This window comes from Molossus molossus, unplaced genomic scaffold (genome assembly GCF_014108415.1).
Source record: "Molossus molossus isolate mMolMol1 unplaced genomic scaffold, mMolMol1.p scaffold_m16_p_15, whole genome shotgun sequence".
NCBI classification, from domain to species: domain Eukaryota; kingdom Metazoa; phylum Chordata; class Mammalia; order Chiroptera; family Molossidae; genus Molossus; species Molossus molossus.
Genome location: NW_023425350.1, coordinates 68,003,951 through 68,027,487, shown reverse-complemented (window position 1 = coordinate 68,027,487; position 23,537 = coordinate 68,003,951). Strand labels below are relative to the sequence as shown.

The 23,537-nt window shown below is 55.7% G+C and overlaps 1 pseudogene; it reads right to left on the bottom strand.

Moving 5' to 3' along the window:
- Window positions 1–13,441: 13,441 nt before the first annotated feature.
- On the bottom strand, window positions 13,442–23,041 carry LOC118630582 (annotated as a pseudogene).
- Between the last annotated feature and the right edge of the window lie 496 nt (window positions 23,042–23,537).

Genomic DNA, 23,537 nt, shown 5'->3' with positions numbered 1-23,537 from the left:
CTGGTGACCTCTTGGTGCATGGGTCAACACTCAACCACTGAGCCACGTTGGCTGGGCAGAAAGTGTGCAAAGGATTTAAACAGACATTTCTCTGAAGAAGATACACAAGTGGCCAAAAAACACAGTAAAGGGTGCTCAAAAATAATTAGTTATTAGGGACATGCAAATCAAAACCACAATGACATGCCACTTTATACCCACTGGAATGGCAAAAACAATTATTAAAAAATGAAAAATATCAACTATTGGAGAAGATGAGGTAGAATGAGAAGTCTTGATCAATGCTGGTGGGTGTAAAATGGTGCAGATGCAGCTGCTATGAAAAACAGTGGTTCCTCAGAAAGCAAAACATAGAATTACCATGTGACTCAGCAATTCCACTCCTAGAGGTACCCCAGAAGAATTAAATCAGGGACTCAAATAGATACTTGGATGACAGTGTTCATTGCACAGCGATATTCACAATAGCTAAAGGTGGAAACAACTCAAGTGTCCATCAGCAGATGACTAAACAAAACATGGTGAAATGTACAATGGGAAATTATTCAGCCTAGAAAAGGACTGAAGTACTGACACATGCTACAACCTAGATGAAACTTGAACAGTGTGTTTATTGAAATGAACCAGAGATACCTTGGCCGAGTAGCTCAGTTGGTTAGAGTATCACCTCAAGACTCCAAGGTTGTGGATTTGATCTCCAGTCAGGACACAAACAAGAAGCAACCAATGAATGCATAAATAAGTGGAACAACAAATTGATATTTCTCTCTCTCTCTCTAAAAATCAATAGCCTTGGGCAGTGTGGCTCAGTTGGTTGAGCACTGTCCCATGCTTTAACTGGTCACCAGTTCTATTCCTGATCAGGGCACATGCCCAGGTTTCGGGCTCAATCCCCAGTAGGGGGTGTGCAGGAGGCAGTCAACTGATGTTTCTCTCTCACATCCGTGTTTCTCTCTCTGCCTGCCCTTTTTTTTCTCTAAATATCAATTTAAAAAAATTTTTTTTAAAAAAAGAGTGAGAGGAATATTCATTTTTAAATATCAATAAATAAAAAATGTTTTTCAATTAAAAAAAAAAAGAAAGAAATGAGCCAGATACAAAAGGACAAAGATTACTAATATCACTTAGACGAGGTCCCCAGAATAGGAAAATTCATAGGGAAACAAAGCAGAATGGGGGTTACCAGGGGCTGGAGGAGGTAGAGTGGGGGTGAGTGTTTAATGGGCACACAATTTCTGTTTGAGGTGATGAGAAAGTTTTGGAAATAGAGGTGGTGATTGACAGCACTGTAAATGTACTTCGTGCTACTGAGTCGTAAACTTTTTTTAAAGAAAGATTTAGAGAAATGTGTAGGTTATACTGTTATCGGAGAATTGCATGGACTGCCCTTTACCATCACCAGTGAGAGTAGAATTCTTGGGGTGCCGCTGGAATAAGCATTTTCAGAGGCCCCCATAGGAGACGAAGATGTGGTCAAAAGCTTTATTTTTGTGGAGTTACATCCTCCAGTTTGCAAAGTCCCATTTCCCTTAGTCCAGTCCTGGAAGAGGGGTACCTGGGAATTTAGCAAAGCTAAAGGCAAAGCCAGTGTCCAGACTTTCTGTTCCATGGTGGAGTTAAGTCCCGTGCAGCATCAGACTAATCACAGTACTTTAGTCCACCGTGTGGGGGTCCACGTGGCTCTGAGCCATGTGGGTGACTGCAGGAGCATGAGAGCTCCTCAAGCCAGGAGTCAGGCATCAGCAGCAAACAAGCGAGGCAGGCCAAGAGGGGCCCAGAGAGGGAGCTCCCTCTCCTGAGGGGGTAGGTATCTCAGATTTCGCACCCTTGTGTGGCCATGCCTCTTCTGGCCAATTACCTGTTTCCAGGTGTGAGTGACAGGCAAGCACCTTCCCACATCATCCAGACCTTACTGGGCATGCATCTACACTGCCTCTGTCCAGTCCCTTTGCCACTGATTTGCGGGGAACAGACTTGGAGTGTGTTGAACTGCAGCTTCCTGGCAAAGCTGTACAAATGGCATGCCTATACTATCCAGCCTCCCCTTTGCTCCTTTCCTGTTAATTAATAACTGGGTTATTACAATGGCATCAATATTATCATCATGAGTCATAGAGAACGTGGTGGGATGAACCACCGGCCTTTGTCCCTGAAGCTTCGTTCTGCACCAGGATGAGGAACAGCGTCCCAGCCGTGGAAGGGCTCCTGGAATGCATGTGACTGGGTGAGGGTCAGCATTTGGTTTGCAGGGACCTGTCCTCAATGCCACCAGATGCAGTGACTGCAGACATTCCTCGGGCCAAATGGAATGGCCACGTGCATTTCTGGCAGAGCCAGAGCTGCTGGCCACGGGTGTTCCTTGAGCATCAGGGGTCACTTAAGCAAGGAAAGTCCTCCAGGCACAAAATAGTCACCTTTTTCTGAGGGATAGCAGCAAAGGAAACTACATTATATTAATTACTGGTGAGAAAGAAAACCTCTTAGACACACACACACACACACACACACACACACACACACCCCGATTACAGGTATTGACAGTGATGCTCATCCCCGTCTGGCGTGCTTGCAGGCCAGGACTTCGCGTCTCGTTCCCCGAGGCATGCGCAGTCGGGCTCCCGTCACGGACCCCACGGAGGCCGGAGGCGGCTTCTGCAGGCTGGGCACGGTCCCACACTATCCATTAGGATTCCATCACTGTAAGAGAGAGACTCAGCCAGCTCAGAAAGAACGCAGGGGGAGGTGGTGAGGGGCTGAGGGAATTTGGGAGGGAGGACCTGGGCTGCTCCCGGGGGCTGGGAATGCAGACAGAACAACCCTTCCTAATGGCAGAGCCTGTCTGTCTCAGGTCCCACAGGGACCGCTGACCCTCTGTCCCTGCCTCACTCACTGTAGATGCTACACCTGGGGTGAGGGCCTCCAAGCCAGGGTAGGTCACATACCCCTCTGTGAGTGGCCCGGGCCAAGGAGAGAAAGGAATTTGCTTCCCAGACTCCCACAGTGGAGGGTGGCTCCGGGAACTAGTCCCCCACGTGCCCAAAACACAGAGGGAGAAGCCCCGACATCCTGGGGGGCCAAAAGGAAGTCGAATGAATGAGTGACAGCCAACACCCAATACCATATTATATTAAATCACGTCCCTCCTGAAGAAACAGCAGATCCTGCTGGACTGTGACCGAGGGTCAGGACCCACGAGTCTCCATGAAACCGCCTCTCCAGGAGCCCTGGGCGTGTTTGTGCGTAGCTGGTGCCTGATGGAAAATTCATGGGTTTTCAGTTTTGGCAGAACAGCCCAGGCTCTCTCTGCTCTCCCACAAAGAGATGACCCGCCGCCTTGCTCTCAAAGCCCCGGCAGCAGCGGTGCAGGCTCAGGTGTGGAGGGGCAACGCTCCCCCAGGGTACACACAAGGGACTGCCCTGGGCAGGACTGCGGAAGCCTGTGATGTCACCCCTTCTCTTCATGCAGCTGGTCAGGACACAAAATGTCTCTCTGTGACAGGTGTGACCTGCTCCTGGTCTCAGCATCCTGCAAATGGGTGCTGGTGCCCAGGTCAGAGGAGGGCAGGAAGCGGAAGGGGTCGGGGCCCGGTTGGCAGAAGAGGCATTCCAGACCGGATGGTGGGTGTGGGAGCAGGTCAGGGTCAGGGTCAGGGTCGGGGTCAGGGTCAGGGTCAGGGTCGGGGGTCGGGCCCACCCACAGCAGGGCTACAGCAGCAGGTCGGGGTCGAGCCACCCACAGCAGGGCTACAGCAGCAGGTCAGGGTCGGGCCCACCCACAGCAGGGCTACAGCAGCAGGTCGGGGTCGGGCCCACCCACAGCAGGGCTACAGCAGCAGGTCGGGGTCGGGCCCACCCACAGCAGGGCTACAGCAGCAGGTCGGGGTCGGGCCCACCCACAGCAGGGCTACAGCAGCAGGTCGGGGTCGGGCCCACCCACAGCAGGGCTACAGCAGCAGGTCGGGGTCGAGCCCACCCACCCACAGCAGGGCTACAGCAGCAGGTCAGGGTCGAGCCCACCCACAGCAGGGCTACAGCAGCAGGTCAGGGTCGAGCCCACCCACAGCAGGGCTACAGCAGCAGGTCGGGGTCGAGCCCACCCACCCACAGCAGGGCTACAGCAGCAGAGGTGGAGATAAGTTGCACAGTGAGAGTCCCTGAGGGAGAGGGGACAGGCTCTCCTGGGAATTAGGAATCAAGGGCTGGGAGTGGCTGCCCGGGGGGATACTCGCTGCAGCTGCCTGGGTATTTCTCTTCCCTCCTATCCACTCCTGCCCTGACTGACCGGCAGGTACTTTGAACTTTGACTTTACGTTAAAGTCAGGTGTTACCTCTGTGGACTTTGCAGAGGTGACAGGAATTCAAGGCCAGGTCATAGGTCAATGTGCATGCACCCAGCAGGAGGGGTTCCTGCAGCGCAAGGACAGGGCGGTCACGGGCGGGGACTGTGTGCACCTGTGGAAGGCATGGCCCCGAGTGCCTGGTGCTGGATGCTGCCCGCCAGGGCGGAGGGTCTGGGGAAGGTGCCCTGTCCTTGGTCCTGCCGCCCCTGCCACCCCCTGGCTTAGGGTTAAGACCATCAGGCTTAATGTCTAGAGCGGCTTGTGCTACAATTTGGGGAAAACGTTTCCATGGTCCCCGCCTGCCCTGGACTCATTTTCCTTCTTGTACCCATGTTCCCTTTCCCTGGATGTTTGAAATCACTCCTTTCCCTGGGACCTCCCTAAAATATTCCCCCCTTAAAACCGTTAGGATGGAGGACCTGTGCTCTCCCTCCCTGGAGCATGCCCGAGCCCCCCCCCCCCCCCCAGGGGCACCACCGTTATCTTCCTCACTCCCGAGCTCCAAGGGCCCTTCCTTTACCTCTATCACTTGTTTCCTGAAACCATTTCTTCTACATATTACTTCTTCTACCTCTGTGATTTTCCAAATAATTGATCACTTATGATTTGGATCTTGCCTTTGATTTTTTTCTAGCCAGAACTCAAGAACTGAGGTTGCTAAACCCAGGTCTGGTCTGACCCCATGGGTCTAACACCTGGTGCCGTACCCACCGCCTACAACAGTCCCATTTAACATACGAGGAAACAGGCTCAGAACGAGGAGGAGCCCAGCCCCGGGTCACGTGGCTAAGACAGCAGCTTGGGGGCAACCTGCCGTGTTGGACCCCAACACTGGATGCAAAGCTACCACCTACCTCCACCCCCACCCCTGATCCCCGTGGTCTCACTAACTGGACAGGACTTTTCAGGTAGGAATAATCAGAACTTCGGGGGATACTCCTACCCGTCACACTCCACCCTGCCCATAATATCTGAATGATACCCTATCATCCCCAAAGCTCCCAGAATCGCGACCCAGGGCTCTTCCGGCGTTAGATAAACGCATGGGGCAGCTGCAGGCTTCAGACAGTCCTCATCAGAGGGTTAGGGTTAGCTCCCGTGGTTCTCAGCTTGGTAACTGGTTAATAAGTGTTTATATCAAATATTTATTTGCTGTGTGTTTGCTCTCTGGAGTGGGATGGCACGAGAGAGAAACACGGAAGAGCAGAAAGTTAGTGAAACCCGGTGCTACGTTGTTGATTTCAAGACGCGGGAATAAGGAAAGAAGTCACCCTGCTGTTGGCTGGGGCTAGAACAGAGCATCACCCTGTTTCACTCCTTGGTTAACACGGGCAATGCTTGTCCGTCCTCAGGGCTGAGGGCACTGCCCACCTGGAGCTGCCTGGCGATGGCCAGTTGGGGGGTTTAACCTCTAATTGAGCTGGCTCAGCTGGCTCAGGACGGACCGCCTTCTCGAGCAAGCGAAGCTGACCCCACACCTCCCGTGAAAGAGGCCGTTCCTGGCATGTCCGGGACCCTGGGCTTTGCACCCATGTAGCTGGATCCATGTTCTGTTTTGGTGCTCAGCTCTTCTGAACAAGCCTCCAGCCAGCTGAACCCAAAACAGGTCGGATAGAGGGATTAAAGTTCCAAATGTTTGCACTACTAGCAAGATTAAATAATAAAGATAATAACAAACCTAAAACTGAGACAGGCCAGTGAGCCAGGAAAAGTGGAAGGCGGACACCGAGACAGAGCTGAACAAACTGACAGCAGTTTACAGCGGTACAGAGGCCACCTCCCTAGGGAGAACGTCTAGGCCTCAGTTGTATTTCACCTCCAGACCCAGAAAAGCAGCAAAACCAGGTGGGCAACACCAGGACCAGCAGCAGTGACTAAGGACCCCCTGCCCTGACACTGACCAATCAGTGGAGACCACGACCCTGCGGAGCACCGCTAGGACACTGATGAGTATCCTGGTGAGACCTCCCCAGGCCTCCCCTCAGATTCCGCCTGCAAGAGAGAGGTAAAGCCTCAAGACAGCCCTGGCCGGTTTGGCTCAGCGGTTAGAGCGTCAGCCCATGGACCAGAGTGCCTCGGGTTCGGTTCCCGCTAAGGGCATGTACCTCGGTTGCAGTTTGTCCTGGCCCTGGTTGGGGTCGTGTGGGTGGCAGCCACTCGATGCGACTCTCTCAAGTGGATATTTCTCTCTCTCTCTTCCTCCCTCTCTCCCTCCTGCTCTATCTGAAGATCAATGCAAAAATGTCCTCAGGTGAGGATTAAAAAAAAAACACCTCAAGACAAAGGACCCATCGTGCACTCTCTTACCCAGCAGCACACCCCCACCCCAGGCACGCAACTCCTAGACTCTAGGGGACCCCGCAGGCACGCATCTCCTAGACTCTAGGGGACCCCGCAGGCACGCATCTCCTAGACTCTAGGGGACCCCGCAGGCACGCATCTCCTAGACTCTAGGGGACCCCGCAGGCATGCATCTCCTAGACTCTAGGGGACCCCACGAGGCCTGCAACCAGGGCAGCAACGGGCAGTGACAGTTCATCCCAGGCAAACCCCTGAACCTGTCCCCAAGGCCCCCTTTTCTCTGACTCCTTAGTGAGCCAGAGCAGCCCAGCCCAGGCTCCTTTCCCAGCCCTGCCTTGTTTCACTGTCCCAGCTTCAGTGAACGTCCTCTGAAACTCACCTGGACTCGTGTTGTGGAACTTCCTGCAGGAAGTCAAGAACCCGCACGCTGCTGGCTGGCCCCAGGCAGACCCGCTCCAACTGAGGCTCTTGCATTTGGACATCACTGCTGGGACTCAGTGATGACAGAGTTCTGTGCCAAATCAGAAAGGACTAAGAGCCGAGGTGGAAGGGAGCCATGGGAGTCTGCAACTACAGGAAATAAAGAATAAGGACCAGCTGATGTGGGTGAGGTGGGCACATTCTTGGCTGGGAGAATCTGACTTGGTTCCTTTAGTAATAGCTGTTGCTGCTGCCTACACTATGGGACTCGTCGGCTCCTGAACCAAGTCGTTATTGACTCCAGTAGCTGAGTTTCAAGGCAGGTCCTTCCGGAAACGTTTATCTGGAAACGTGGTGTAGCTGAATAGAGCCTCCAGCTGGTCACGCTGCGTCGCCATGAATGAGACGCGTTTGGGCTGCTGCTCCCATGTTGTGGGACCAGCTGAATCCCGTGGTATCGAGCTCACGCTGGAATCATCCACACGGTTAGAAAGGCCTGGCTGGGGATTTTCTATGGCCATTCTGTTCATCAGAGGTATGTACACCCGGGATGAACAGCTGTGATCAACTTGATCTTGTAGCATGTTGATGCTGTAATCACTCATGTGGACAGAAGAGTGGGTCTGGGGAGACCCGGGGCTCCTCTGTTCACTGGGTACCAGAGGGCTGCATCGGTGAGCCTGTCCTGACGCCGAAAGGGCAGTTTCTTCAGTCTATTCTGTCTTTTCTTTTTTAATCTGTGAGGTAGAGACAAAGGTCAAGGTTGTAAAAAAAAAATTTTTTTACAGCCAGGCTAAGGCAGGACAGAAAGAGGAAAATGGATGGCCAGTTTTTAACTTGGGCTTTTCCATCGAAGTTGCTCTCCGGGGGCTTACTACCTCCGGCTCGAATCGCAGGCATTCTTGGGAGACTGAGAATCTTTGTGGAGGGGGAGGGAAGCCTGAGCCAAGTGGGAAGGGCTGAGATGACCTGGAGCTCAGCACACAGGCAGCGGTCTTCAACCCAGTACACAGTATATCTGGAGTTTTATTCGGACTCTGCACATTTCAAAATAAAATTAAAATCAACATGGGAAATTATGCCTGAGGCCGGGGACTCCCAGCCCCCAGCTCCCAGCCCCTATTAACACTCTTGAATTACAGAAATGGGAAGGTTCAACTAGAAGTGATATCAACTTAAGATTGCTAAAATGTAACTTTTGAGGGTCCCCTGCCTGCCGAGGCCTTGACCACACACAGCCCTAGGGACCTAGACTAGAAAGTTCACTTTTTTCCCTGTTTGGGTGCAGTTGGGATCCTTTTTAATGCATTTCTTCTTGCTCTTCATCAACCTCAAATATATTAAGATGTCCTGAGGGCGAAAGAACCGATTTAGCGCTCTGATTAGAAGGCCTGCTCTGGGCCTGATGTCTCACTCATTTTGAAACACTGACATTAACAGCAAAATCACTCAAGCTCTCTCCTTACTTCCTGTGCTTAATTAAGTGGCTCGGCAGGTGACTCAACCCTTTTATTTTTCAGAATGACATCAGACTTATTTTCCATTTTAATAGCCTGGTTACTTCATTGATTTTTAAAAATCCAATTTCACTTACTAGTGCAACTTTTGTCTGTTTTTTTCTTTCTCCACCGCAGGAAATGCTAACTCCCACAGTGGCTAAACTCCAACTGTTACAATTGCCTCTATTCGCTTCCATCCAGGGGCCACAATCAGAATTTGAAGACAGAGTTAGAGGTGGAATCCATATTTGCTAATTACCTAGGCAAGTTTGCGGTGTTGGAGGTTTTAATATAATTAGTGATCGTGTGCCATTCCTGAGTCCTGGGGGTGGTGTCGGGGTCCCTGAAAGAAGCCATATCTGGCCCTCAGATCCCTCCTGCCTGCAGGACTCTGCCCATGCTCCTCACTTGTCCCTGTCGGTTCGAGGGGGGCACATCCAGCCTCATGAGCTTGTTTCAAACATATTTAACATTCATGGGCGGGCTGCCTGACATTTATCATCCGGAGGCTCGCTGTCATTGCTGGGAGGGAAATTCTGTTGTTTGCGAGGAGACGTGGGAAGTACTCCTCTTACTATGACATAGTTTGGACTCAGCCTTGTGGAAAACAGATGCCAACGAATCAGGCACCTGTGACATGTATCGTGTGCTGGTTTTCGCTGAGCTTTTGTCTGGTGCTTGCGTGAGCTGGTGAATTTTATTTTCTGCCCCGTCAAGGGGGTTTTGCTCTGCTGAGTCTTCACGCTCAGCTTGGGTTTCCCGAGACAACCCTCCTGGTGACGACAGGGGCACTCATCCTGAGCCTGTGGGTGCTGCTCGTTCCTCAGAGTTCCACGGGGAGGGGAAGGGGCACAGACCCTGGAGCAGTGGCCCACAGTGGCCCAGCTCCTCTCTCAACAGGAAGGGGCCTGGCGTGAGCAGAGGGTGGACCCTGCTGCCCGAGCTCTTCCCTAGGCTCGGTCACAGCCCAAGAATTCCACGGGTGGGGCCGCCGTAGGGCCTCAGGGATGCTTTTCTTTCTTCATCCAGCAGGATTCAAAGATATGATGCCTACGCTGGGCACTCACGGAACGCTGATTTCTTCCTTCTGTGATATTTGCATGATGATGGTTTGAGGAAAGTGTCCTGGGAGAATGCACTCTCAGATAGTAATATTCCCCATGAGCAAAATGTCAGCCCTCTGTTGTCTACTTTCTTGCTCTCGGAATGTCCTGCTTTGTCTAAAGAACTAGGGGGTTTGTTCTCAACTAACATCCCACTCAGAGAGAAGCTGCATTCTGATGAAATAGGTCATGGCATCCCTTCGAAAAGTTCTCTGTAACCCCTCCATTGTGACCCAAAACTGTGCTAGGCCTGGGTGGGAACACCTGAGCTGGGTCCCTGCACTGAGCTGCTGACCATCACCCAGAGGGACAAGGACAGCCAGCATGCAGGGGCCGTGGTGGGCGAGGGAGGGAGGAGCCAGCGTTGTGACCGAGTTAGGTCGCCCCTTCCCCTTCAGATAAGGTCACCCGATCGCCGTGGGCTTGCCCAGCGTCTACAGCCCGCTCTAAGACTTGCTTCCGCTGGGTCAGTCCACGTCTGATGGTCTCCCATGCTGCCTGGCCCTCACACCCAGAGACAAGCCCTGCCCCTCACTGACGTCCCACAAAACCCCGTCTCAGAAGACATTTGTGTGTGTGACAGGCATGACGGAGTGGGGGGGGATGCCTGGCTCATAGTGGGTGGTCAATAAATACTGACCAGAAGGATTGATCAAGGGGCCCCAAACTGAACATCAGAGCAGGCCCTTGTTCTGGGGTCTCTTCAGACCCAGCCGATGCCCATCTCACTCTGGCCCCTTCACCCGAATCTCAGCCCCTGCAGGGGTACCAGTGACCCAGCGCAACTCCGCAGAGGGTTGGCTAATCCACTACCCTGCCCATGCTCTCAGTCGCCCCTAAAGGTCCTGGTGTGTCTGTGTGGGGCCGCCTCTGCCCCATGCCCAGATGGCTGGATGGGAAGGGGGTGGAGCTTCTCAGGACATAAGCTGCTTCCTGCCCACTGGCTCACTGGTCCCGTTGCACAGTTTCTCTGCCGGCGCCGATGTCCTGGCAGACGGCGCTGACGCCTGGCCCCAGTCCCAGGACACGGGGGACTTGTTCTTGGGGAAGCCGAGCCGCAGCCAGCCTCTGCTGCAGCCTCTGCCCCATCCGGCCGTCCCCTGGGGCCTCTGTCTACCGGCCCTGCTGTCCCTCCTTTGCCCTCTGGGTTTGTACTTGCTACTCACTTTCTCGAAACTGAGCACACGCTGTTTAGAGACCATACAGGGCCTCGGAAAGAAGAGGGCAAAGCAAGGGCTGACATGAAAGTCAGGAGGGCCGCTGCTCCGCTGGAGGGAAGCAGGACGGCACCTGTGGGGACACAGGACCCCTGTGAGCTGCCTTGTTGTTTCATCCTTGGGTGTGGGTGCACAGACACACGTTATGCTCTTTCTTGCTGAGACACCATTCACGGCGTGTGTGCTGTATCTCAACACAAACCGCTGAAGAAGCCCTTGGCTGGGACCACCCCTCCCTGCATCTCCCCACAGCCAGCCAGGCCCGGTGCGTCGGGGGTGGGCCCACCGCTGCCTTCCCTGCCACCCACAACCCTCCTGCCTCAGCCTGTCCTGGATCCCATCACCTGTGGCCACTGTCACATGGCAACGTTCTGGACGCCCCGGTCTTTTACCCTCTGCACCTGTTCTGCACAACATGGAAATGATGACAGAATGCTGCTGGGAGCCCAGCGCACCTCTACCCTGAGCTCCGTCCCAGGCTGCTGGGTCTGTTCAGAAGGGTAGGGACATTTCCAATGCAGGACATGGTTACTTGAGTGCTCAGCCCAAGGTCACCTTCTCAGCTCCATCCTTTACGGGTGGCATAGGTGAGTCTTCCTCTTCCCTGCTTGGATTAACACTCCCCCGTGACCTGGACCGTTGGTCCCCTTGCCCCCAACCTCTCAGGCCTCCCCTACCACATAAGCTCTGCCTTCCTCAGACCACCCACCCCACCGTGCTCCCTGCTGTCCCATGCTGGCCTGGCCAACCCTGCATGCTGGCGTGGTGACCTCTCCTTGACAGTCTGTGGAGTCTTCTTTGCAAACAGACCGGTGTTGAGGCAGTCTCGGAGGTGCACGTCACACCCCAGCTCCACCTCCAATGGCGGGCCCAGGCCTGGGGGAAAGGAAAGACTCCCGAGCCCTTTGGACGCTGACGTTGCCATTGACCCCACTGACCAGACACCTCTCCCTTTGAAGTGCTTGTCGGTGAGGTAGACAGGCTGACCCAGTCTGCCATGCAGGCCAGCAGGCGGGGCACCCCAATGTTTGCCTCTGGCAGCAAATGCTTTAACTGCTGTGAGGACAGTCTTCTGGGTCAACTCTCTTTGTGTCTGCAGGTCTGTGATATGGATCCTGACTCAGGGAGGACAGGCAGGGCCATCGGTCACAGCTGCTCTGCTCACTGTCCTCACCTCACCCCGCACAACAGGCGGCACCGTGTGAACACTCAGCCAGGCCCTGATGCACATCCAGCCCCTGCCGTTTCCTAGCTGTGTGCTCTTGGGCGAGTTGCTAAACCTCTCTGAGCTTAGTTCTTTCAAGCGTCTGATGGGGCGACAATCTCTGCTTCACTGAAACATGCTGGTACCCCACTAGCCTGGGACCTGGCAGTTGCCTGCCCTCCTGTGTGCTTGCCGTCCCTTCTCCTCCCTGCCACCTGTCCTTCCTCCATGCTTCAGGGAGCATGGACCTCTGGAAAGGAACATCACAACCTCAAAGAACAGCCGGGATTGTCCAGTGTGTCCCCTGACCCCAGGAAACACAGAGTCCCTAGCCAGGACCCGTTTCAGCCCCCATCCAGTGGCCCTGCCCCAGGGAAGCACCTTGCCCAGCATCCTGGCCTCATGCAGAGCCCTGCCCAAGGTTTGAACTCACAGCAGGTGAGAGCTGGGGGCTTTTTATTTTGCAGAGGCAAAGGCAAACCAAAGAGGGCAGCGGATCTGCCCAGGGTTCCTAGCTTGTCAGGATGGAATGCACAGCTCAACCCTTTCGTCATTGTTGTTTGGTTTTTGTTCATCCTCAGCAGAGGATATTTTCTCCATTGATTTTTAGAGAGAGTGGAAGGGAAGGAGGGGGAGAGAGAGACCCATGAGAGACACATCCATTCGTTGCCTCCCACACGCACCCCAACAGGGGCTGGGAACCGAACTTGCAACCCAGGTATGTGCCCTTAAGTGGGAATCAAACCCGAGACCCTTCAGTTCCAGGGCAATGCTCTAACCACTGTACCACACTGGCCAGGGCAGCTAGGCCTTGACACACTGCCCTGTCCTTTGCTTCCAAACACCCTCAGAGTTGTCCATGTCTATTTCCCTTGGGCCCAGATCGAAGCAATGAAAGACCAGGTACATTTAGAGCCTTAGCTAACAAACACAATGGCTGTAGAGAGAGCCTGTGGTGGGACAGCACAGGAATCCTGTGGAGGTGCTGGCGCGGTGTGTTCCGTTGGTCCCCACTCGCTCGCGGCCCCCCCTGCCCTGCACACACAGAATGGGACCATGGCGCCCGCCTCCCACCAAGAGAGAGCCATAGATTTTATCACCGGGCCGCGATGGGGACAGCTTGGGAGGAGAGCGCAGGTCTACTTCCCTGGACGAGTCTCCAAGTGGATGGACAGAACTCAGCGGGGATGACCTTCCAGTGAGGGGCAGGGCAAGGCTAATGCAGAGTCCCATCAGCAGCGGGAGGAGCTCTCGCCAGATGGAATGACCTCCACAGCCAGAGGCCACCCAGCCGAGGCCACCGTGTGGGGAGGCCAGCCACCTCTAGGAGGCTGGAGTCCAGGAGAATCTCGTGAGTTCACGCCCCCGACGCTGCCTGCCCTGGGCTGCGCGGCCCCACCCCCTTAGCGCAGGCTCCAGGCTGGGCGCAGTAGGGGCTGGGGCGCAGTAGGGCGCTGTTCCCGGCCCCGGGCTGGGCGCAGTAGGGGCTGGGGCGCAGTAGGGCGCTGTTCCCGGCCCCGGGCTGGGCGCAGTAGGGGCTGGGGCGCAGTAGGGCGCTGTTCCCGGCCCCGGGCTGGGCGCAGTAGGGGCTGGGGCGCAGTAGGGCGCTGTTCCCGGCCCCGGGCTGGGCGCAGTAGGGGCTGGGGCGCTGTAGGGCGCTGTTCCCGGCCCCGGGCTGGGCGCAGTAGGGGCTGGGGTGCAGTAGGGCGCTGTTCCCGGCCCCGGGCTGGGCGCAGTAGGGGCTGGGGCGCTGTAGGGCGCTGTTCCCGGCCCCGGGCTGGGCGCAGTAGGGGCTGGGGCGCTGTAGGGCGCTGTTCCCGGCCCCGGGCTGGGGTGCAGTAGGGGCTGGGGCGCTGTAGGGCGCTGTTCCCGGCCCCGGGCTGGGCGCAGTAGGGGCTGGGGCGCTGTAGGGCGCTGTTCCCGGCCCCGGGCTGGGCGCAGTAGGGGCTGGGGCGCTGTAGGGCGCTGTTCCCGGCCCCGGGCTGGGCGCAGTAGGGGCTGGGGCGCTGTAGGGCGCTGTTCCCGGCCCCGGGCTGGGGTGCAGTAGGGGCTGGGGTGCAGTAGGGCGCTGTTCCCGGCCCCGGGCTGGGCGCAGTAGGGGCTGGGGCGCTGTAGGGCGCTGTTCCCGGCTCCGGGCTGGGGTGCAGTAGGGCGTTTTTCCTTCCAGCAGCGGGCCAGCGGCCTTCGGAGCTGCAAGGCGCCGGCTTGCTCAGACATCACGAGTGAGAGCAACACCAGCGGCCGCGCAGCCCGCTGGGACCGCTCTGGAGCACTTCAGGACGGATTCGCATGCAGTCAGCACACCTTTATTGCATGGGTACCACGTGCCAGGCACTGTTGGAGCCAAGGTACAGTCAAGAATAATCAATTAATAATGTGCCCTTTTAGCCCTGGCCAGTTTTGCTCAGTAGTTAGAGCGTCGGCCTGCGGTCCAGAGAGACCCGGGTTTGGTTCCCGCTAAGGGCACGTACCTCGGTTGCAGTTTGTCCCCACACTGGTTGGGGTTGTGGGGGTGGCGACCACTTGATGTGTCTCTCTCATGATGTTTCTCTCTCTCTTTCTCCCTCTCTCCCTCCTGCTCTATCTTAGGATAAATGCAAAAATGTCCTCGAGTGAGGATAAAATAAATACGTAAATAAATAGCGTGCCCTTTTAGAGAACTCAGTCTACCCCAGCAGACGGATGCTGAACGAGCAAGTACAAACTGCAGTGTTTCGTTGGCAAGGGCCCGTGTGCCCAGGTCGGGGAGGTTCTCCCAGGAGGTGGGGTTAAAGGGCCAGAAGTGCCTGCCCCGCGGGAAAGGAGAAGAACGTCTCCGGTGAGGGACCGGCTCTGGCCCTCCCGGAGGAGGCCCGCGTGCCCAGAACAAGGACGAGGGCCTGGTGGTGAGAGACCATGAGGAGTTCAGAGCCCGTCACCCAGGGCCTCTCCGCCAGGAAGAGGTCCGGGTGTTACCTGGCATGTCTCAGGACTCCCCTGAGGGTCTGATGATGGGGTAACCGGTCTTACTTGCATTTTGAAAAGGGCACTCAGCCACTGTACTGGCTGGAGGGAGAGGGGAGATGGCAGATCAATGGGAGGTATTTGCAGAGGTGACAGGTGGTGTCCTGTCCTTCCACAGATGAGTCACTGTGACGGGCTACTGGCATCTCTGGCCTCAGTGCCCTCTGTGTGACGGGGACACTCACACCTCACAGCACTGTTGTGGGGGTTGTATGTTTGCAAGGGGCCCATGACCTGCCGGGCACCAAGAGAACAGGCCACGCTTTGCCCGTGAGACCCTCCGTGGCTTTAGTAGGAATTATTCAGATCGGCTTTTCCTTTGAAGTTCTTAATTTTAATGTGGTCGAGTCGACCAGTTATTTGTCCCTTGGTTTGTGCTTTTTATGTCTTGTTTAAGGCGTCCTTCCCTCTTCATATATTTATGAGGTCATAAATATATTTCTCTTATGGTTGGAAAGTTACATTTTTATATTGAGGCTTTTCATTCATTTGGAATGTGTGTCTGTGTGTGAAGCCAGCTCCTTACCGCTTGGCTGAGTAACTTTGAGGAAATCGGGTCCTGGGTCCCCATGTCCCCGCCTGACAATGAGCGGTTAGCTTGGGTCCTCCTAGAGGCCTCCTCCCAACCCGCAGGGTGAGCAGTGGCCCCTTGCTGCAGCCAGAGACCACAGTGCTGCCCCAGTGAGCAGGGTGGGGAACTGGTGTCCCAGATGTCCCCAAGGCGGGCTTCCCAGGGCCTACTTCCTGGTCAGAACTTCGCTGTAAATCATTGCTCTTTGACCTCTGAGTTTTAACTCTGTCTCACGTACTGAGCTAAGGACGGAAGAAGCCTCAGTAAATACAATTCTTATTAAAACCATATGTCCAATTACCCTCGCCTTTCTGGATACACCAGCCTGCAGGAGGTACAAGTGTGTCCTTTCAACTCTTCCCACTCGCACTGAAGGGGCCCCAGGAGGTGCCCCCTCCGCAGGCCATAACTACCTCCGTGGCAAAGGGTCTCTGGGATAAGTGGCTGGTGATGGAACACCGTGCACACAGATGGAACCGGTCTCCGTGTTCACCCTGGTTTCAGCAAGACTGAGGGCGGGATACCCCGTCAGGACAGTGGTCACCCCACTGGAGAGAGCGCCTGGTGAGATGGCGCTGGTGTCCACAGGGGGTGGTACAAGTAAAAAAAAGCTCAGCCCAAGTTCATTTCAGGATAAAGGGGTGCACATGATCAAGATTCAGGGGAAGGAAGGGATGGTGTGTCCTGGGACTCGAGGGTCGAGAAGGGGCCTGAGAGGAAGTCTGGAGAGCAAAGTCCTGTACCTGCTGGGTCCCAGGTCCTGCCGAGGCAGAGGCAGCTGGTCTGTCTGTCTCAGTGGGAAATTCCTCGGGGTAGAGAATCCGATGGGCTTGAGATCTGTAATCGTCCTCTTTTGGTCAGCTGGGCGGGGCCGCAGGGTGCCCAGATGCTTGGTCAAACACTATTCTGCACAGTTGTTTCTCCAAGGGAGTCTCTTGGACGGATGAGTTTGACATTCAAATGGGTGGACTGAATAAAAACATTGCTCTTGCTAATGGGGACGGGCCTCAGCTAATCAGATGGAGGGCTGAATAGAATGAGAGGCTGACCTTCTCTTGAGTAAGAGGGAGCGGCCCCTGCTTGACTGCCTTCAGCTGGGGCCGTGGTCTTTTCTGGCCTCCAGACTCACGCTGACACCTGGGTGCTTCCTGAGCCTGCCGGCTTTTGCACTGGGGCTCACATCATCAGCTCTCCTGGTTCTCAGACTTTTAAACTCAGACTGAACTTGGACCTTCAGCTCCCCTGGGTCTCCAGCCTGCCAACTGCAGTCCTTGGGACTTCTCAGTTTCCATCATCACATGAGCCGATTCCTTATAATAAATCACTGTGTGTGTGTGTGTGTGTGTGTGTGTGTGTGTGTGTGTGTGTATGCGTATGCACGCGCATCTAGTCTCTACTCTACAAGGCCTGTGGCTCAGTCCTTGGACAGTCTTCAAGTCTTTGTGTGTCGAGACCTAGCCCCCACGGCTTACACGTGGTTGATGCTAAGTGTGGCTTTTGAATTGGTCAGCACTGAGGTGGCAGGCAGCAGGCAGGGCTGGGAGACCCCCAGCCACCGTGACAAGTGGGGACAGAAAGGGCCTGCACTCCAGGAATTTCTCTCCCCCAGTACACACCATCAGCCCTTGCTTTCAAGTAAGACACAGCGGGGTCTCCAGGGCCTGCAGGCAGGCTCTACGGGGTCAGGAGGGGCTACCCATCCAGGCGGGGCAAGGCTCCAGGGCAGGCCCCCTCCAAGCCCGGCATCTGGGCATGCTGATGCTCTTTCCAAAGGATTTTAAAACGTGGAGAAACCCAAGGGCTACACCAGGACTGTGATGTTCTCTTTCATGCACGACTGACCCACAGGGTGAGTGACACGGGCCAGCCCCAGGGCCGTGCTCATGGCCGTGGTGGACCCAGCGAGCTGCTTGCCTTGTTCTGTCGTGGACTTTGCATTCACTCTGCTCCCTTGTCGTTAGAACGTGATCGGAGCCCAGAACCTTTCTAACCACAGTGGGAGATTCTAGTGCCCCCCTGCCCGCCCTGCCTTCTCAGGGCAGCAATGCCCCAGCCCCACCTGTGATCAGTGGAGGCGGAGTTCTTGGGGTGCTGCGGGGAAAAGAATTTCCTGAGGCCCCCACGAGAGGATGAGGTTTTGTGGAAAGCTTTATTGATGATGTAAAAGTAAGGGCGTTTCCCTCCAAGGTCCCACCTCTGTGCCCCCCCCCACCCCGAAAGAAGTCCCAATTTGTCTTCAGCAGGGCCAGGATCAGGGCCACTGCCCAGAATTTCTGTCCTGTATTGGAGTCCAGTGCAGTCCAGCATCTGACTGGCTCAGCTAGTGTTCCCAGCCGCAGTCCACTGCATGTGGGGTCCGCACGCCCATGGGCCATGCAGCTGCTTAAGGCCACGTGGTAATAGAGTTTTGATTGCTGTTGGCATGTCAATGGGAGGGATTTACTCAGGCCGATCAGCCCCAAGGACTGGCTGTGCCACCTTGGAGGACCAGCTGTGCAGGGCCCACCACACAGAGCAGACTTACCTCAGCAGGGCTCTGGTACCCACTGAGTCTACCCCTCGAGTGTGTCACTTGTGGAGGTGGTCGGGTGGTGATGCTTTGACGTGGTCTAAAGCTGTCCACTGGGTGTGCTGGCTCTGGGGCAAGGTCAGCCTCTGCCTGGGGCCACCAGGCATAAACTACAAAGCTATCTGCAGATGGCTGCTTCTTGTGCTGGGCTTGAAGGTGCCCAGGCAAGGCCAAGCTGTGAACTCATGCCGCCTGCTGCTAGTGCTGGGCCTGGAGCCACTTAGTGAGAGATGTGGAGCTTGCTGAGGCCAGATGCTGCTTGTGAGAGATTCTTGGAAAATCTGAAGCAGGAGCTGAGACAGGCCAATCCTATGGTCCATGTGTGGGCCCTTTAAGAGGAGCTGCCTGAGACTCCAGCGGTCTCAGTCATAGCCATAGAACTGTAAAACCTCTGGTGATGTCTGAGCTCCCCCCTTGCACAGGTATAAAGGGGTATGCACACAGGACCAGCAATGCAGAGGACAGAGACCCTAGGGATGTCCCTATACCTCTTTGCCGTGGTGTTTCTCCCAGTTCTGGCCTGGGTTCTTCTGGGGGTTTAGGAAGGCTTCTAAGAGGAGGGGCATCTATTTGCGGTCAAGGTCTTAATGGATATTGCACAGGTCTGGCAGGTGCTCCCACACCGACTTATAGAGCTCAGTCTTGGTCGGTATCTGTCACAGATGAAAGACTGGCTCAGGGCTCCTGCAACCTTCAGCCCAGTTAGGAACTGAACCAGAGGAGAAGGGAGGACCGGGAGAGAGGGACAGGCTCATCTGACGGTTAGCCTCTCTTCCCACTCCCGGCCAAGCCTGGCGGACCGCCTGCGTGGGGCCATCGGGCAGCCTGCCCTCTCTCCTTTTTGCGGCCGTTTCCCTTTTAACCTGTCGTGCCGGCCCATGAACGTCATCTCCTGCCGAGCAACAAGGAGCAGCCATGCAGATACACACACGTGCACACATGACAGATACTATGTGGTGAGGGGCAGTTCATGCCAATGAAGAGAGTTTAGCCCACGTATTGGAGAGCGGACCCAGTCACCGGCATGCCATTCCCGTCACAGAGAGACAGCACCCGTGGTTGGTGCCCATGTTGGGTCTGCAGTTGAACCACAGGATTTTATCCCAAGATGATCACAGAAGGCATGATGCCAGCTGCGTAGATCTCTCGTGACCACCATGGATGGCAGAGAGCAAACAGCCTTCCTCAGCCCAGATGCGATGTGGAAAAGCCTACCCAGCCTGGCCGGTGTGGCTCAGTGGTTGAGTGTCAACATGTACACCAAGAGGTCACCGGTTCGATTCCTGATCAGGGCACATGCCCAGGTTGTGGGCCCGATCCCCAGTGGGGGGTGTGCAGGAGGTGGCCAGTTGATGTTCTCTTTCATCGATGTTTCTCTCTCTCTCTCCCCCTCTCCATTCCTCTCTTTAAAATCAATAAAGAAATTTAAAAATTTTTTTAAATAAAATAGCAAAGACTGGTGAGAGGGAGCCAGAAAGTCATTTCAGAACGACCCCTAGTCCTCTTTTCAATTAGTATCATAAATTTCTACTTCGACTTCCAACTTCGTATCCCTGCAGAATACAGGTGGAATGTACACAAAGCTCGCCGACCGTGACGTTTGGTTCCTATACAAGAAAGCGCTGTCCCCTTCCCAGGGTGTCTTACAGTCAGGCTTAGTGGAGGTCAGGTGACCTAATGAGGGTGGAAAGTTTGTTCATTTTCACAGATTCAAAGAATGAGATACCTCTTGCCTTTGAATATTTGTGCCTCGCTTGGTGAGGAGGTGACAAGGCTGCCGCCGCTGTGGGTCGCAGCTGGTCATGCGCAGCTGCTCATGGCTACTTTCCCAGGTCCCAGGAGCTGCCTCTTCGTTGCCACATTGGCCTGCGGGTGTCTGTGCCCAGAACACCCCGCTTATCCAATTCCGCAGCACTTTGCATCGTCTGCCGCAGGACAATTGCCCCACTGTCTCCAGGCTGATGATGCTTTGGTCACAGTGATTGCCAGCATCTCTGGGGCCTCTTTGCCCTTCGTCTGAGACAGACCAGTCCATCGGTCCCTCAGGAACCGCCTCCCCCACGTCTGTTCTGCAGGGTCAGTGTGCATGGGGTGTTTCTACCCGTGACTTCAGTCGTTGCTGCCTGACGGGACGACCCCAGTTCTTAAGCACAGCCTGTGACTGAGTGTGTATTGCGGAAACTAACAAAACCACTGACGTGAGATCCAGCAGAGGCATTTATTAGGCGTTTGCTCCAGCAAGGGTGTCAGCCTCCATCACTTGGGTCCGCAGGCAGGAGTGTGGGGAGCAGCCCAGTGGAAGGGGACGGCTCCAGGTGGCCCTGACGGGAGGCTGCGGCCTGGGGATCTGTACGTGGCCTCTCCAGAAGCTGGCCGCCCTATGTGATGGGTTGGGGCGCACATTTGGCTTTTTCTGGTTGGCCCTGTTTGGAAGTGGGGGCAGAAAACAGGGCAGCTGTTAGTTATCGACGGAGCCCCAGCAGCTGGGGGCTGAGGGCTGCGGGGCTGTGGTTGGGCTTCCTGAGCCGGGCGCAGACTGTGGTCTGAGCTCTGTCTGTGTACACAACTGTCTTCTCCCAGAATGTGCACAAGTTGAAACAGGTGGGGGTGGGAGGGTAAGCATCCTTTGTGCTGACAGCCACGTGGAGATGGCAATTCTGTGTGCTGAGAGAACAGGGTCCTCAGGTTCCACGTCAGCTGTTCCCTTGGCCCATCTGAAGTCTCCTTGTGGGCTTAATGGCCTCTCTCAGGCACTGCAGGAAATAGACTGAGGCCCACGTTGAGTACCAGGTGGGCCAGATGGGAACCATGAAATAGGCCAAATCAGCCGGCAGGTGTGTGCGCCCAGCCCCGCTTCCCTCGCGCTCCATCCCACCCTAGGGGAGCCACTGTCCACCACCCCACCACGTGGCCTCCTTCAGGGTCTTGTCCTCAGACTTGCTGCATTGTCCCCTGGGGAGAGTTGTCAAGAAGGCAGACAAGGTTAATCTGTCTTTAACCAGGAGACAAAGCTCCAAGACCAGGGCTTAGTCCCAGGTGACGCACGTCAGACCGCTGCAGGTGGAGGCGCTGAAGGCCCTGGGCCAGGTGCTACCAGCTCCACCCACACGCGGGCCGTGAGGCCGTCCAGATGCTGCTTGTCTGGACAGGGAGCTTCTGCCCCCTTCCAGCGGGAAAGCGATGCTAGATCTTTCTGTGGTCCCAGATGAGGGCCGGGGCCACACTCGGTCAGGGTGTGTGTGTTGCGTGGCATACGTGAGTTGTTTGTTTGCCTGTTTGTGCTTTCCCGAGGCGCGGTGGCACATGACAGTGCCTAAAATGGCTTCAGGGGTCAGGGGTAGAGGAGAAACGAAAGATAAGCAGGTGGGAAAGGAAAACAACCGGGAGGAGGTGAGAGCGGCTGGTTCCTTCTCCACCTGATTTAGGGGAGGGGGTTGGTGCCTCTGAACAAAAAGGATGGGCCCCTCCCTTCACCCCTTGGTGGGGGCGAGAGAGAAAAAGCAAAAGGCTGCTGCTTTGGGCCCCCATGTCTCGTGGAAAAGCCAGTTCGATGTCGGACGATGGGAAACGGGGGAGGGTGCAGGTGGGTTGGAAAACTCGGCAGGTACCTGAGAAAGAGGTGGACAAGTCATGACGGTAACTGATCAGGACCCAGCCCTGCCCTCTTGGCTCGCTCACCAGATGGGTGTTCTGGGTGTTCTTGAGTTGCAAGCACTTCGGTATGGGGGAGGTGGGGTCCCCTCGTTGATGGGGGCTGAGGGCTCCTGGGCCGCGGGCTGTCTGGGTCCAGGGGGTGCTGTCGTCACTGCTGGACGTAGAGGCGGTTTCATGGGTGCTGGGGCTCAGCCGGGGACCGTCCGTGGGACCATGGCTGGGCTTGGTCTTGCCACCCCACCTTCTGGGGTAGGCTGCTGGGGTGGTCTGGGCCAGAAAAGCCTTCAGTATCTGGGCTGGAATCTGGATGGGGACCCCTCATCTCCCTGCTGTTGGTCCCCTCCAGTGGGGCTGCCTCTTCAGGGTTCACCCCATCAGAGCCCAGAGAGGCTGCTGCCGCGGGGGGGGGGGGGGGCTCGGGCCTCGATGGCAGTAGGAGAAGGGTGGTGGGCGCCATGGTCTGGGCCTCTGCTCGCTCCCCTTTGATGCCTGGTTCTGTCCCACCGGATGGAGCCTCTGCCACCACAGGTGGTGGGGCAGCTGGGCGACACCTGGGAATAAATCGGGAACCTACGTCAATTGGGGGTGTCATGGCACCCTTCATTGGCGCCCCCCAGGCCCTGTTACATTAGCTTTGCACCCTTCTCTCCTCTATGACGTCACGCTCCACAGTCTCCCCATCTCCGTCGCTCGCAGACACTTCCTGGGGCTGTTTTCTTTTAATGGCTGCCTGGTGAGCAGACATCCTCCCTGGTGTCGTTCCGCCTGATGAACCCTAGTCGTTCTGACGGTGCGCCACCCAACAGTGCCCAGGACTGGGATCGCCAGCGCCTGCCTGTCCGCCTGGTCCCCAAGGCTGCGGTGGCCGGGGTGCCAGGACTGTGGGGGCCCAGTGCCAGCGGGGTCCCAGCCGCTGTGCCAGAGGCAGAAGAGGGGTTCCCTGTGGGGAGGGGTGAGCATTCTCTTCTCCACAGACACCCTGGCCCTGCTGTTTTCTTCTGTGTGTCATTGTCACAAACCGAGTACCCCCAAACTCATATGTTGCAATCCTAACACCCCCACCCCCGTGATGGTATGGAGAGGGGGGGCCTTGGGGACGGAGTAGGTGAACTCTACTTCCTCCTTCAAGGTTTAGTCTAACCGTGAAGTGGCAATACCATCTCTCAACAAAAGACCCTCAGGACAAGGGGCCTCCTTTGCGTCCGCCTGTAAAACCAGCTCTTCCCACCGGGCCAAACCTCCTCTGGGGTTTCCGGTTGGGTGGGGGTTTGGGCATTTTTTGTTTGCTGGCCCCACACCCAGTGTGAGGGTTTGATGCCGACAGCACCGCTATGTTGAGTGAGTGAGGCCAGGCTCTTTCCAGCTCAGGGTTCCCCTTAAATTGAAAATAATTCTTGCCCTGGCCGGTGCGACTCCATGGTTAGAGTGTCGGCCTACGCACTGAAGGGTCATGGGATCGATTCCCGGTCAAGGCACATACCTGGGTTGCAGGTTCGACCCCCGGCCCCAGTCAGGAGTGCATGTGGGAGGCAACCAATCAATGCGTCTCACATCGATGTTGTTTTCTCTCTCTCTCCCCTTTTCTCTCTCCCTTTCACTCTCTCTAAAAAAAATAAATAAATAATCAATAGAAAAAATATCCTTGGGTGAATATTA